Source organism: Lethenteron reissneri, unplaced genomic scaffold (genome assembly GCF_015708825.2).
Source record: "Lethenteron reissneri isolate LAM-NWPU_2019-01 unplaced genomic scaffold, ASM1570882v1 scaffold_124, whole genome shotgun sequence".
Lineage (NCBI taxonomy): Eukaryota > Metazoa > Chordata > Hyperoartia > Petromyzontiformes > Petromyzontidae > Lethenteron > Lethenteron reissneri.
The window spans coordinates 276,182-291,972 of NW_026890937.1; the positions used below are offsets into that span (position 1 = coordinate 276,182).

The window sequence follows — 15,791 nt, forward strand, 5'->3', positions numbered from 1 at the left end:
TGGTGCATCTGTTAATCATCTCAGTCAGTCATCCCTTGACACCTGGATCATTCCCATGACCTGCTGACAAGTGATCCACACTTACATGGCATTCATGTGAAATATATGTGTATGTAAGAGTTTATCTATGTGGGAAGCGGTGGCGCAGTTATTCCACTGTGTAACAAAAAAAAGTGGTTTGTTCCTGGGTAGTATGTGTTATTTCCTAATTTTTTTTGCCTTTAAAGTACAAAAAATGGATATTATTCCCCACAAACTTTGCTTTTGTGACCAGGACAGTGATATTTAGAAATGTATCTCTTTTCAATGAGAAAACAGGTGAATTAGTTTTTTTAGTTCTTGTATAATTCTGGTCACAAAAGCAATGTTTGTGGGGAATAAGCCATTTTCTAGACTTTTTGGCATAAGCAATAAAAAAATTACACTTAGTACCAAGGAACAAAAATTGTGTTACATAGTGTTATCACAATTAAAGTTTGATTATCGCCGACAGCAAATGGGATTGGTGAAAACTTCACTTATTGTGGGGAAGCATTATGACGGAGCATATGAAGGTGGCCAGGCATGGTTCTGAACACACCACCTTTTTACCATGCCAGTGTGTGTTACAGTGTCAAGTTTGTATTTGTTGTAAAGTATATTAACTCGATTGAACACAGAGGTTAAATCAAAACAATAGTTTATTTTAGTTTTCCTTTGGAACTTTTTACGAGAATGGAAACAGGAAATTAACACAGCACATATGCAGCTGAAATTAGATCTGTTCATCCCAGCATTCAAGGAAATCTGAGCCTGGCTTCACACCTTTAAGTTGTGATTGAACATTAATTCATGCATAATACAAATAGTATTATTTTCAACACCTTTTGCTACGTTAGCTGCATTTTGCTTTTATAAATATTCCTTTTGTAGCCAGACAACCGAAATTGTGTGCTTGAAGTTTTAGGTTAACATTCATTTTCAAGATACTAGGGCTTCCAGGCTGACCATTTGCCCTCTCATTGTGTGCCCATGTGATGAATTTGGGAATCTTTTTCACTCTTATCATGAATATATGAATGAGTATAGACGTGCAAGTCATGTGTGACTGTGTATATATGCATTCTTTTGTGCCTCGATATTGACGTAGATGGTCTGGATATCATTTTTTTCTGTCTGCAGCTGACGGTTCCTCTGACACTTCCTCTGCAGAATTGGTTTGATGGAGCAAAGGCACTCAGCGCAGCTCGGTACAAAAAGGCAACAATGCAACCAGTGTGCATACAGCACGGATCATGTTGGACATCTGATACAGCACCAGAGAACTCACACAGGAGAGAAACCCTTCAAGTGCAGTGTGTGTGGGAAGGCATTTTCATATTCATCTGCTCTTAAAACACACCGGAGAACACACACAGGAGAAAAACCCTTCAAGTGCAGTCTGTGCGCGAAGGTGTTTTCACGGTCATCTTCTCTTGTATTACATCAGAGAACACACACGGGAGAGAAACCCTTCATTTGCACTCTGTGTGGGAAGGCGTTTGCAAATTCACAACATCTTAAATTACACCAGAGAACACACACGGGAGAGAAACCCTTCAAGTGCACTGTGTGTGACAAGGAATTTGCACGGTCCTCATGTCTTCATAGACACCAGAGAACACACACAAGAGAGAACCCCTTCAGTTGCCCTCTGTGTGTGAAGGCGTTTGCAAATTCACAACATCTTAAATTACACCAGAGAACACACACGGGAGATAAACCCTTCAAGTGCACTGTGTGTGACAAGGCATTTGCACAATCACCACATCTTCAATCACACCAGAGAACACACATGGGAGAGAAACCCTTCAGTTGCACTCTGTGTGGGAAGGCGTTTGCACAGTCATCAATTCTTAAACATCACCAGAGGACACACAAGCATCAGACGATCCCCAAGAAATGGAGTCTGAAATCGGCTTGTGAAAGTCAAAGTGCTGCAGTGAGCCCATCCCTCATGAAACCAGAAGTGAATCCCAGCTTGGACACTTTTAAAGGTATCAAGGTGAAATGTGAAGAGGCGAAGGTGAAATGTGAAGAAAGGATGAAGAGCGAAGAGGTGAAGGTGAAATGTGAGAAAGTGATGGTGAAGAGCGAAGAAGTGATGGCAAACTGGGAAGATGAAGATTCAACTCAAAAATCGTACCTTCACATCGATGGAGGCAACGTGAAGCAGGAGGAGAATTCTGACTTCGAGGCAGAGCTAGGCAACTCCCAGCAGTTTGTGGAAGTGGAGGTGTGGGTGGACTTCTTAGACAATACAAAGTCAAATGGAGACCCGGTAGATGGGTAGGCTTGAGACAATGAAGCTCCAATAGATGCACCTTTGTCACAGGCCTTTAATGAAAAGAACGTGAATTTGAACACTGAATTCCTGGGTTCAACCTGCAGAGTAAGAGCGGCGAGTATTTGTTGACCTGTGGTTGGGTAGATGAATAATCAGGAGCAAGACCCAATAAGCTTCCAAGTATTCCACTGTTATATTTATATTTGCATTGATATGGTGTTTAATTGCCTCAGCAACTCAGTTTCATATCTCATCACAAACACTCGAAGAGCACCTTCAAGTGGCAGCTGCCTCTGTGTCATAAGGTGACACTGCTGTCAACTGCATGTGGGCATGAGTCTGTCAGTAGGGGGTGATGATTGATGTGTAATCTTTATTATGTAATTTCTGGAGAATGTTTGAAATTGCCCAAATATTGACCATGACACCAACATGCAATGACCTATGCGTTTTGAATGACACAATCGTATGTTTTACATCCACTGTTAAGCAGACGGTGCATATTTTGTTTAATGTTACTGGAGTAGCCAGACGTGCCTGTCGAATTTGAACCTTGAACCTCTGCAATAAATATAGAATGTGCTACCTCTTGGCTTCCCTCAATCTGAGTGTAGGCATGATAGCCTGAATGTTTCTAACTGGCGCAGATGTTCCATTTAGAGGGGTCCACGTTTCCAGAGGTGTGGACTCGAGTCATGTGACTTGGACTCGAGTCATGAATTTGATGACTTCAGACTCGACTTGGACTTGCATAACAATGACTTTGTCCCACCTCTGAGGTGTGGACTCGAGTCATGTGACTTGGACTCGAGTCAGACTCGAGTCATGAATTTGATGACTTCAGACTCGACTTGGACTTTGTCCCACCTCTGCACGTTTCACATGCCTACAGAAGGGAGGGCAAAACTGGCCGAGAAGAACCGAAGCTTCATGCGGAGCGACAGACCAGGTAGCTTCCACACAGCATAGCGCAGCCGATGAAAAGATAATGCCGCCCGACTGATCCAGACAACCCACACACTGTACACACGCAGTGTACCCACAAGGTCTACACACCATGTACACAGCGTAGACACAATTTACCCACACAGTATACAGTCTGTACACGCACAGTGTATACACACAGTAACAACCGCCATTCGCCACTAAGTGGCGGTGACGTCACCACGGCGCTTGTGCCAGGCTATGTGCACGGGGCACATCCAGGTGTCATGGGTCGACTGACTGAGATGACTGGCCAATGCACCACCTGTGCCCCCGACTGCGACAACAAACAGTGTCCACACACAATGTGCACGTTATTGTTGAGCTCACGCACCCAATGGGTCTCTGTTCAAGAGAGGGAGCCATAGAACCAGATGACACCAGAAGGCGTACTACTCAAACACAGTGCAGTATCGGAGAAAGCCGTCTCGGGTGTGGACCAATCAACTTCAAGGACAGTGCATATTATCATTATCAGAGTTGCTTTTTTTGTTTGCATTTTTGACTACTTGTGTTGTGGTTATTGCAAACATGATGCCTTGTATAAAGGTTTTGTACCAGTTTAAAAGGGTAAAAACCTATTACTATAATATACTGTATTCAGTTACCCTGCTGCTCGTTGGGGAAGAGGATTGTGTGAACCCCGCAAGTGACGTCATGTCACCTCTTGCTGCCACATGACGTCACGAGTTATCAGGTCGCTTCTGCTTCGCGCACGCTCGCTCACTGAGATCCGAGGTGAGAAGTTTACATCGTGGTGGTTGTTGTTGTTGTTGTGGTGGTTGTTGTTATTAACCCAGGTAGAGCCTCGCTCCTTCTCCCTCGTAGGGATATCAATTGAGTAGCACCGAGTATGGAATCGATGTCCACGTTGAAACATTACAACGCGGGGCCTAGCCATGCGGGGCCTTGCCTCCTGCCCTCGCCTGATTGCATTTGCTTTCTCTTAAGTTTAATTTGTCTTCACCTGGCTCACTACTTTGAAACTTGGTTTTACTTTAAATATTTCTACGTTTTTTTTTATTTTACCAGGCATAGCCCACTTGAGCTACACCGCTCTTTTTCAGAAGCGACCTGCCCACAACACAGTGGGCTTATCAACTTGTGGAAATGTTTATCGGTCAAATACTCTAAACGCGTGGTGATGTTGACTCTAAATGTGCAGGGAAAACCGCAGGATCCGGAGGAGAATCCACGCGACCACGGAGACAGAGGGACACGCAAACTCCAAATATACAGCCATAATACAGGTTTGTTTGGGATTGATCGCGTAAATAAATCGGTGTCGTTAACCCCGCCACCACCCGACACAGCCATTTAGTAAGAGGTTTGTCAGGTAAACAGAACGTGGCCAATGCGTCACTAGTACAGCACTAATTTGTAGTGCATAGTAGTGTATAGTGTAGTGTATAGTAGTGCATAGTGTAGTGTATAGTAGTGTATAGTGTAGTGTATAATGTAGTGTATAGTTGTGTATAGTGTAGTGTACTAGTACAGAATATCAGTGTGTTGGAGAGCCAAGCCACAACATTTGCAATCTAAGTAGAACATTTTGACAGTAATTCCAACCAGCTTCATCAGACGACAGCCAAATGTTGTGGCTTGGCTCTGTGGGAATAGAAATCGGCTCGCTGGGTTCATAGCGCAGCACGCTAACCGTTTCACTACTGCTCCCCACTCACTCACAAACTTCATCGGAAGTATAGTATTTATCCAGCAATAACTAAGTTACCCTGCTTAGCTCAGGTCTCAGTAATCAAACATTAAGAGTAATGTCTCTGCTTTTTTATGTAATTAAGGTCTATCGTACCATATCGAGGCTTCGGGATTTGGGTTCTTTGTATTTTTATGTCTCTGACTCTGCTCACATTCATTGACGATTTTTATGATTTGGGCAAGCCCGTCTAAAGCTGCGTGACCAGGAGTTGGAGCCATTTGCTGTTCAACTTGGCTTGTGACAGAAATTAAATCTGTCCCCATGCATTACATTACATAGCATGTTCATTAATTATGCAGTTTGAAAAGCTCATAATAGCCATATAAATAAATTGCATTCGTTACAGTTAAAATGATACCCGCATCGATGCCTGGTTATAGTTAAGGGATCGTTCCCTGATCAACCATGTTATATCTGCTGATGATCTGGAAATGGCTACTCAATGAGATCGGGTTAGATAATCTCGTTCTGTGCCTGGATAATTCCATCATGAAAGGTGGCCTTGCTTATGTTCCACAAAAATAAATCACCTGCCTGGGAATTTCAGGTCATACAACACTGTACCTGCTCAACTCTCCATGAGCAATCAGGCAGTTCTACAAGTAATGGAGGGGCTCCCATGCCTGGTTAATGTGTTCACGACCAGCTCTGGTTTGGCAGCCAAAGTCTCACTTTAAATTTGTCTAGCAGCATTCTTTCATTAGACTGTGTAACATTGTGTGAAAGCTGCCTGGACTTTTGCTCCATACAAAGCTGTGAGTGTCCATCACCAAGGTCTAGTCTGTCTGAGATCATCCCCTCTCCCTGTCATATTGGCATCGCACCTGCCTCTCACCCTTCGTCCTGTGGACGGTGGGCGCACAGGACGGTGCCACGCAGCCATTCCAGGTTGAGCCCAAATGGGTTACGTGGGTCTGCTAGCCACCAGGCATCGTTCTATGAGTGATATCAATATATAATATCTGTAAGGAGTCCCCCCAATAGACTGTCCCTGGAACTCTACCAGGCACGTCCCACTGGGAAACATCCCAGGGGCCTGGCCCAGAACATTCTGGTGGGAATACGTCGCTTGGCTGGCTTTGGGAACGCCTGGGAATTCTCCAGGAAGAGCTCGTCTGTCGCCAGGGAAAGGGAGGTCTGGACTGCCCTACTGAATGTGCCGCCACCTCCAACCTCACCAAGACAAGAAGATTTAAAAATGAATGAACGAATAAAGCTGTGAGTCTTCTTGGCCACAGATATTACTCCTTTCTCTGTGGATGCAAAATATGAACTTATTTTAAGGACTGTATGTTCTGGCTTTTTATTAAGGCTGGCCTCCCTATGATCCCCTCTATTGAACCAAACAAGATTGTATTATAACCTTACAGAGCCCTAAAATATCAGTACAGAATATAATCTGAGACTTTGGCAGGCGAGGCTGCATTGGTTGGGTCATGAATTCCGCATAAACAGACCGCATGCACAATCATCTTCTGTTAGTCCAGATGTTACGGGCTAAACGGGCATGGCATTGGCTAGAGAAGAGATTTGAGGATGTGGAGTTGATCAGACCTGCCTCTCGACGAGGCCCGTGACGTATGCTGCAGGGCAGTTGTAGGTATTTGCTCTGCAACAACAGTGAGATCGGAGGAGCAACGCTCACATGAATGGGTGGAACGCCGGGTGCCTAAAATGCAGCAAGACAGTGTGAAGCACAGCTGGTGCATCTGTCAAACATCTCAGTCATTCATCCCTTGACACCTGGATCATTCCAATGACCTGCTGAAAAGTGATCCACACTTACATGGCATTCATTTGAAATGTATGTGTAGTGAGTTCAACTGAGTCGCAGACGTACACTTGGAGGCAACACATTTATTTAACACCAACACACGGGGTAACTGCCCCTTAACAGAATAACAACCTGTGGTGGTGACCACCAGGCTAACTGCACTAATTACAACGTAACGAGCTACTACGGACCGGGACCACAGCTCGGGTCCAGTTCCACATGTTGTAGACTTGGTGGAACGTAGACGAACGTTTCTTCAGGTTGAACAACAACGCCGGTTCCTCTGGGGGACCCGGCTTATATTTTTTGTGGTGTGGCTGGCTCCGCCCTTGGCCACGACCACCTTTCCGAATCCTCGAGCAGGATCTGGACCCTGACCACGTGACCACCCCTAGCCCCCACTGTGGGCCCCTTTGTAGACTTAACTGGTCACGTGTCCTCTAGGTCAACAAGAGTGCCATGGCCTTTAGTAACCTCATTCCTACGGCTGGCACTCCCACATCCTATCCTGTAGGGCCGGCACTACACGCCAAGCGTGGTGCCATCCGGCGATATCAATCAGCGCTCACCGAGCCTCTCTAGGGCCAGTACTACACTCACCATAATGGTATCCGCAATGTCGTTACACTGCACGCCGTGCCTCTCTAGAGCCGGCACTACACAGTGACATCCCGCAATGTCACTACATCTGTAAGAGTTTATTTATGTGGGGAGCGGTGGCGTAGTTATTACACTGTGTAACAAAAAAACATTTTTGTTCCCGGGTAGTGTTATTTCCTAATTGCATATACCTCAAAAGTACAGGAAATGCTATTATTCCCCACAAACTTTGCTTTTGTGACTAGGACAGTGATATTTTGAAATTTACCTATTTTCAATGATAAATTTGTGTCTTTTCGTTCACATAAAGTCCTGGTCACAAAAGCAAAGTTTGTGGGGAATAATAGCGATTTTCTATACTTTTTAGGCATAAGCAATAAAAAAAATAACACTTTGTACGCAGGAACAAAAATTGTGTTACATAGTATTATCATTGTACTAGCGGTTAGTACCCGGCGTTGCCCGGGCGAAAAAGGCAGACACATGTAGTTACACACGCAAATCGGCTCACACACACAGAGTTACACGCACAAATCGACTCACACATACATACATAGACTGAACAAAAACCGCCATTCACCACTAAGTGGCGGTGACGTCACGACAATGCTTGTGCCAGGCTATGTGCATGAAGTGTCGAACGCCCGCTGGCAGGAGGTCAGGGGGCAAACCCAGATGGCACAGATCGACTGACTGAGACGACTGGCTGATGCACCACCTGTGGCCCCTACTGTGGCAACTTTCTGTGCTTTAGCCACCCGGCGCTCCGCTCGTTGTTGTGAGCATCACTCCTCCGCCCTCCGTTGTTGTTGGAGGGTGACTGATTCCAACTGCCCAGTAGCGTCCTTCAGGAGCCTGCTCCAGAGGCCGATCTTGACACCGTTGGTACCAGTCATCCGCAAGTGGACTCAGCTCCAAGTCATCCTGTACCAGATCACTCCATGTCTTCTCCAGCCCGTGCCGCGCCCGTTTAGCCCCCTCGATCCGGTCGAACAAAAGCTGTTTAGGCATGCGGTGGCTGGCCATGCGGGCTACATGACTTGGGCAACGCAGCCTTGCCTGCTGGAGGTCACCGATGGGACTTTGTCCACATCTTTCAAGGATTTGTGAGCTCCTCACACAATGCAGCCTGGTTAAACCCAGGATGGATCGTAGGCAGGCCATCCTAAATGTTTATAATCGGCGAAGATGTTCCATTAGGGGGTCCAAGTTTCGCAAGCATCGAGAAGGGAGGGAATGACCGTGGCCGAGAAGACCTGAAGCTTCGTACGGAGTGATAGACCAGGTAGCTTCCACACAGTGTTACGCAGCCAATGAAAAAATAATGCAGCTCGACTGATTCGGAGTGCGACCTTTGCTGTTAAACCGGAGCCGATCATTAGCACACTGGCAAGGTATGGGAAATTCTCCACTGTCTCCGCAACTGCCCCATCACCAATTGGGAGTTGTGGGGGTGGAGTGTCCAATGGTACAAAATAGCCAGGCAGGTGCTTAGTTTTGGTGGGGCTGATGGTAAGGCCCCCACCTCTTGGTGGCAAGTTCCAGGTTCAGCAGCAGCACCTCGAACTCCTCATCCGAGTGAGTTGCAATTAGCAGATCATCGGCATACTTAACGTGGTTGAACAATAGAGTGCCATCCCTTGACCGCACCCGGGCATCGATCAGCCTCCCATTGTTTCTGTAGCAGATGGGAATTCTTTTGGTACAGGCATTGAAGGCTTGACGAACTACGTGGTCCAAATATATGTAAAATAATGTGGGAGCCAGAGGACATCCCTGTTGCACCCCAAGGTGGAAAGGGAATGGCTCTGACTCACGGCCACGTATTTAGACGTGAGGCGGCTCGCCATCATGAAAGTCCTTAAGGATGGTGATTAGTGGGTCAGGGACTCGGAAAGCACAAAGAGCAACCCAGAGGCCAGGCCTACTGATGGTATCATAGGCCTTGAGCAGGTCAATAAAGCACACGCATGGACTAAGATGCACACATGGACCTACAGACACGCAAAGAAATGGAGTTACACCGACTAACACGCACATGGACTGAGACACACACATATCGACTCACACAAACACATCGACTTACAGACACACACACATATGGACTCACACACACATAGACATGCACTTAAGATACACACACATATATGGATGTACACACATACAGCGACTCACACACACCGACTCACAGCAATACGTGGACTCACACACACATTGACGTAAACACACATGTACTTACACACATATGGACTAAGATGCACACACATGGACTTACACACACACACAGCGACTGATATGCACACAAATGGACTGACACGCACACTTGGACTGACACACACACATAACCACTTTGACATGCACACACACATGGGGCGTTGTCCGTTAGAAAAAGACAGACACACATGGCGTTAAAGACACGCATGGCTCTACACGCACACACATATGGACTCAAAGACACACACATCGACGGGCACAGCAATCCCCGATGATGGCACAGCTATCAGTATGGCAGTACTACGTATGAGGAAATAGCGTGACGTGAGCGATGGAAACAATATAAATTTATTGAAGAAATAATCAAATCACAGACTGGCAGTAGACCGTGGCAGCGTAATGAAAGACAGCAAAAAAGGGAAAATGAGCAACCTAAAAATCCAAAAAGAGTTTTGTGTACACAAACATAATTATTGTAACATGTCAACTTGTTTCATAATGGTAAACAATGAACCTGAGTTGTTATCTGCACACAATATCTGGCAACGTATTGTTTAAATAATAATAAGCAATCAACGTGAGTTCCTATCTGCACACAAACATTATTATAGTAATGTTTGTCAACTAATGTGTTTAACAATAGTAAACAATGGACTTGTTGTTAGCATAAGAAGCAATGGACTTTGTACTTACTATAGCCATGTTGAGGCCTTGTGCCATGCGTAGCCCCCGTCCTGGCCTACATTAGCGAGGCAGCAGAGTTGGCACATTGCCAGGCTAGGGGCTGGGCCACTACCCCTCCCCCCAGCATCCCCCGGGCGTGCAAGAATAATGGTATGCAAGCACTGAAATATGATTTACGGAGTCTGCAGTATAAACTGGACGCATTGTGTTGGGGGGGGGGGCAAGAGGACATGACACTGAATAAATATCCGCAGCGTTATGTGTGTATGTATTGCCTGTAAAACGTGTAAAAGGAAATGTCCCCCGTGAGCTGGAGCGAACGCGCAGCACTTGGTAGGGTCCGCCCCCCCACGCAATTGGCGTCAGTTGGTACGGTCGATGTCGTGCAATAAGTAAATAATGAATAATAGAAACGGCACAAATGTGTTAATTAAACTACTTTAATGTTTACGGATGGGAAAATGGAATAGCCTATTCCCACCACGGGGCTTAGGGCGTGTCGCTCGGCAAATTTTTTTCTACGTGAAGGCCACCGTCCGAGAGCCAAATCCCCCGCAAGCACGACGTTTCGACTTCAAAACAAGCAATCATCATCAGGTGTTTTTTTTCCACACCTGATGAAGATTACTTGTGTTGCAGTTGAAACATCGTGAGAATTTTATTGTTTTATATTTTTTATTATTTAATTGTTTCCCTTCTACGTGACTTTACCGAAAGAACCACGAATATGAATCCCTGCAGTCACGAAAGCTTTAAATCAAAACAAATAGTATTATTTTCAACAGCCTTTGCTTTATCAGCTGAATTTAGCTTTCATAAATATTACTTTTGTAGCCAGACAGCCGTTTTGTGTGCTCGGAGTATTGGGTTAACATTCATTTTGAAGATATGAGGGCTTCTAGGCATGTTTGTGACCATTTTCCTTCTCATTGTGTGCCATAACAGCCCGTGTGATGAATTTGGGACACTTTTTCACTATATCGTGAATATAAGAATAGGTATAGACGTTTATCTGTGTAAATATGCATTCCTCTGTGTATCGATACTGACGTGTAGATGGTGTTGATATTTTTTTTTCTGTCTGCAGCTGTCACTTCCTCTGCAGAATTAGTCTAATGGAGCAAAGGCACTCTGCGCGGCTCGGTGCTTACAGCATGGATCGTACTGGAAATTTGACACGGCACCAGAGAACTCGTACAGGAGAGAAACCCTTCAAGTGCAATGTGTGTGAGAAGGCGTTTGCACTTTAATCTCATCTTGTAGCACACCAGAGAACACACACGGGAGAGAAACCCTTCAAATGCAGTGTGTGTGGGAAGGCATTTGCACGTTCATCTTGTCTTGTAATACACCAGAGAACACACACGGGAGAGAAACCCTTCAAGTGCAGTGTGTGTGGGAAGGCGTTTGCACAGTCATCTACTCTTGCAATGCACCAGAGAACACACACGGGAGAGAAAGCCTTCAAGTGCAGTGTGTGTGGGAAGGCATTTGCACATTCATTTTCTCTTGTAGCACACCAGAGAACGCACACAGGAGAGAAACCCTTCAAATGCAGTGTGTGTGGGAAGGCGTTTGCACAGTCAACTACTCTTGTAGAACACCAGAGAACACACACAGGAGAGAAACCTCTCAAGTGCAGTGTGTGTGGGAAGGCGTTTGCACAGTCATCTACTCTTGCAAAACACCAGATAATACACACGGCAAAGAAACCCTTCAAGTGCAGTGTGTGTGGGAAGGGGTTTGCACGCTCATCTACTCTTGTAGACCACCAGAGAACACACACAGGAGAGAAACCCTTCAAGTGCAGTGTTCGTGGGAGGGCGTTTGCACTTTCATCTCCTCTTGTAGCACACCAAAGAACACACACGGGAGAGAAACCCTTCAAATGCAGTGTTTGTGGGAAGGCATTTGCACAGTCATCTACTCTTGGAATACACCAGAGAACACACACGGGAGAGAAACCCTTCAAGTGCAGTGTGTGTGGGAAGGCGTTTGCACGTTCAACTCGTCTTGTAGCACACCAGAGAACACACACGGGAGAGAACCCCTTCAGGTGCACTCCTTGCGGGAAGACATTTGCACTTTCATCAAATCTTCATGCACACCAGAGAACACACAAGCATCAGAAGATCCAGAAGGAGTGGAGTCTGAAATCGGCTTGTGAAAGTCAAAGTGCCGCAATGAGCCCATCCCTCATTAAACAAGAACCGGAAGAAAATCCCAGCTTAGACACTTTTAAAGGTATCAAGGTGAAATATGAAGAGGTGAAGGTGAAATGTGAAGAAGTGATGGACAAGAGCGAAGAAGTGAAGGTAAAATGTGAAGATGAAGATTTCACTCCAAAATCAGACCTTCACATCGATAGAGGCAACGTGAAGCAGGAGGAGAATTCTGACTGTGAGGCAGAGCGAGGCAACTCCCAGCAGTTTGTGGAAGTTGAGGTGTGGGTGGACTTCCTCTGAAACAATACAAAGTCAAATGGAGACCCGGTAGATGTGTAGCTTGAGATTATGTCGCTCCAATAGACGCACCTTTGTCACAGGCCTTTAATGACAAGAATGTGAAGTTGAACGCTCAATTCCTAGGTTCAACCTGCAGGGCAAGAGCGGCCAGTCTTTGTGGACCTGTGGGTTGTGTAGATCTCTAACCAGGAGTGAGAGCCAATAAGCTCCCAAGCATTCGATATGTAATCATAATTGCATTTACATGGTGCTTGCTTAATTGCCTCAGCAACTTGGAGTTTTGTATCGTATCTTGTCTCAAACACTCGAAGAGCATCCCCAAGTAGCAGCTGCCCCTGTGTGGCACAAGGAGGTGGCCCTGCACCGGCCTGCATGTGGACAAGAGCCTGTCAGTAGGGGGCGGTGGTTGATGTGGCATCTTAGTTGTGGAGTTTGTCGGTAATGTTTTAGAATTTGATCAATTTTGACCCAGACGTCAGAATGCAATGGCCTACTCGTTTTGAATTACACTATTATGTTGTACATTCACTTCGATTTAAAGCTTTCGTGACTGCAGGGATTCATCTTCTTGGTTCTTGCGGTAAAGTCACGTAGAAGGGAAATAATAAAATAATAAAAATACAGCATAATAAAATAATTCTCACGACGTTTCGGCTACAACGCAAGCAGCCATCCTCGGGTGAAGAATGAAACACCACCAAGCTTGGAGCGTATATTTAAGCTGGGTTGGAGGGGGAAGAAGAGCGCCTTGACAAATTAATTTGCATATCAAGAGGAATTTAACATTCCTTCCCTTTGTTAATTCTACCCCCTGTCCCCTCCCTTTGATGCTGCTAATCCTGCATAATGCACGGGCATAATATGACTTTGAAACCCCCCGCCCACCTCCTACGCATTTCCCATAAATATGCTAAATTCCTCTTGATATGCAAATTATTTTGTCAAGGCGCTCTTCTTCCCCCGCCAACCCAGCTTAAATATTCGCTCCAAGCTTGGTGGTGTTTCATTCTTCACCTGAGGACGGCTGCTTGCGTTGCAGCCGAAACTTTGTGAGAATTATTTTATTATGTTTTATTTTTATTATTTTCCCTTCTACGTGACTTTACAGAAAGAACCAAGAAGATGTACATACACTTAAGTAGACGGTGTGTATTTTTTAAAATAACTTATTGTTAATACGATGTAACCTGATGCAGCATAATTAGGTGCAGTAATTACATTTTGTTAAAATGACTCAATAATTTAGAATTAATACTTGTATGATTGTGTGTGTACATGTAACATTTTGTCTATAAGGGTTAAACATTGATTAAGTGATGTTAGGACAAAGTGTGTGTTTTGGAAGTAACCTGGACAGATCACTCTGGTGAGACCCGTTGTTTTTGTGATACAGGTCAAAGGGTACTTTTGTGTTTTCAGGAAGCATCTCCCTTTGGAGCAACTCATTGTCTTTGAAATAGGGAGCGCATTCGGATCATTCATCAGTTACAAGGCATACCACTCAAAAGTTACACGAATAGGAGGTACATTCTCTACAACACGAATTATAATTTTGTATTACGTGTTGACGTAGATTTTGTCGAACTAGGACTAGAAATTATCCTTGCTGATTAACGTCTGAATGTTCACAACCATGGGTTGAAGCAAGCCCCTCAGAACCATTTACGGCCTTGGGCCAGGAAAGTCATGAAAAAAAACTGCGCACGAACGACGCATCCACGCAAGCTCCTGATGGTCCGTTTTAAAGTTTTAAAATGAAACAATGTTGAATTGTATTATGTTTTGAATTAGATAATTGTATTTCTTCATTAAAAGCTTATATAATTTTACATCTGGTAGACTTAATTGAAAACGACATTTCGTGTAAATTTCCTTTCGTCGTTAAGTAGATGGCCTTGCCGGGGATTTGGTTCCATGCGGAGTTTCACCTTTTCGGGATTGCGGGATCGAAATAAGGCGGCACAGAGCTGGCTGTGCGAGAAGACCGCCGTCCGTAGATCGATTCCAACATGATCGAACGTCTGTCCCTGCGCCTCCGTCGTTCATACAGGGGGTGCGTATGTTTGCAGCGCCCCCTGCATGAAAACGACGGAAAGTGCAGCGTTCGTCATAGGTAGATGAAGTTGTGTGCTTATATAAGAGTATAGCCAGTGGGTTTCAAAGTACCTTTGTCTTACAGAAATCAATTTCGCGTGAGCCCACCGCATTAAAACAATGCTCAGCTGAGCGGGGCAAGTCACAGTGGGGGGGGGGGGGGGGGGGGGCACCTTATATATGTCACGTGCCGTAGCTCACGTGACTTCTGCCGCGAAAATGTCTAGATGTTTTCGCCTGAGGACGACCGCTTGTTGTGATCGAAACGTCGCGATTTATTTTCTTTTTTCTACCTACGTGACTTTACGGAAAGAACCAATGAGTATGAAAGACGTCTCGTCTGCTGATCTTGTTCATATCTGTGTACATCGATATCCCACATTGCTTACATGTGTAGTGACATAAGAAGGGAGGGGCTGCTGGGGGCTCTGGGACCTGGGTGGGCCTGGCGCTTAAGCCTCTTGGCACCAGGCGTTGGGTTCTCAGGCGGGTCCAGACGCTTAAGCCTCTTGGCGCCGCCAACGGGGGGGGGGGGGGGGGGGGCTGTGTGTGCTCTGTGGGATGTCTGGTGGCGCACACGGCCCCACCCCTCGTTGGGGACTGGGCATAAAAGGAGAGCTCCCTGGACGATCAGGGCCCAGTTGTAACTCAAGACCCAAGACCCACGACCAGCCATCTGAAGACCCTGGGATGCTGTGAGAGCCAGTGGTGGGACTCTGGAACTCCCGACTCGACGACCTTTTGAGGCGAGTTCCAGAGCGTAGCCAGAGTAGAGTATCTAGGCTGTGTACCTAGGCTGTGTACCTAGGCTGTAACAGAGTATCAGGACTGTTGGAGTGTTGTATTATAATAAAGAAGTTACCTCTACAAGTGTCTCCGGAACCCGTTACACATGTACACGCCACACTGAAATAAATATAAACTAGAACGACTAACGGGGATGGGCAAAGATCG

The 15,791-nt window shown here is 45.6% G+C and overlaps 1 pseudogene; it reads left to right on the forward strand.

Annotated features, from left to right (window-relative positions):
* Window positions 1-13,307, forward strand: part of LOC133361798 (zinc finger protein 271-like) — a 43,332-nt pseudogene extending 30,025 nt beyond the window's left edge.
* The last annotated feature ends 2,484 nt before the right edge of the window (window positions 13,308-15,791 follow it).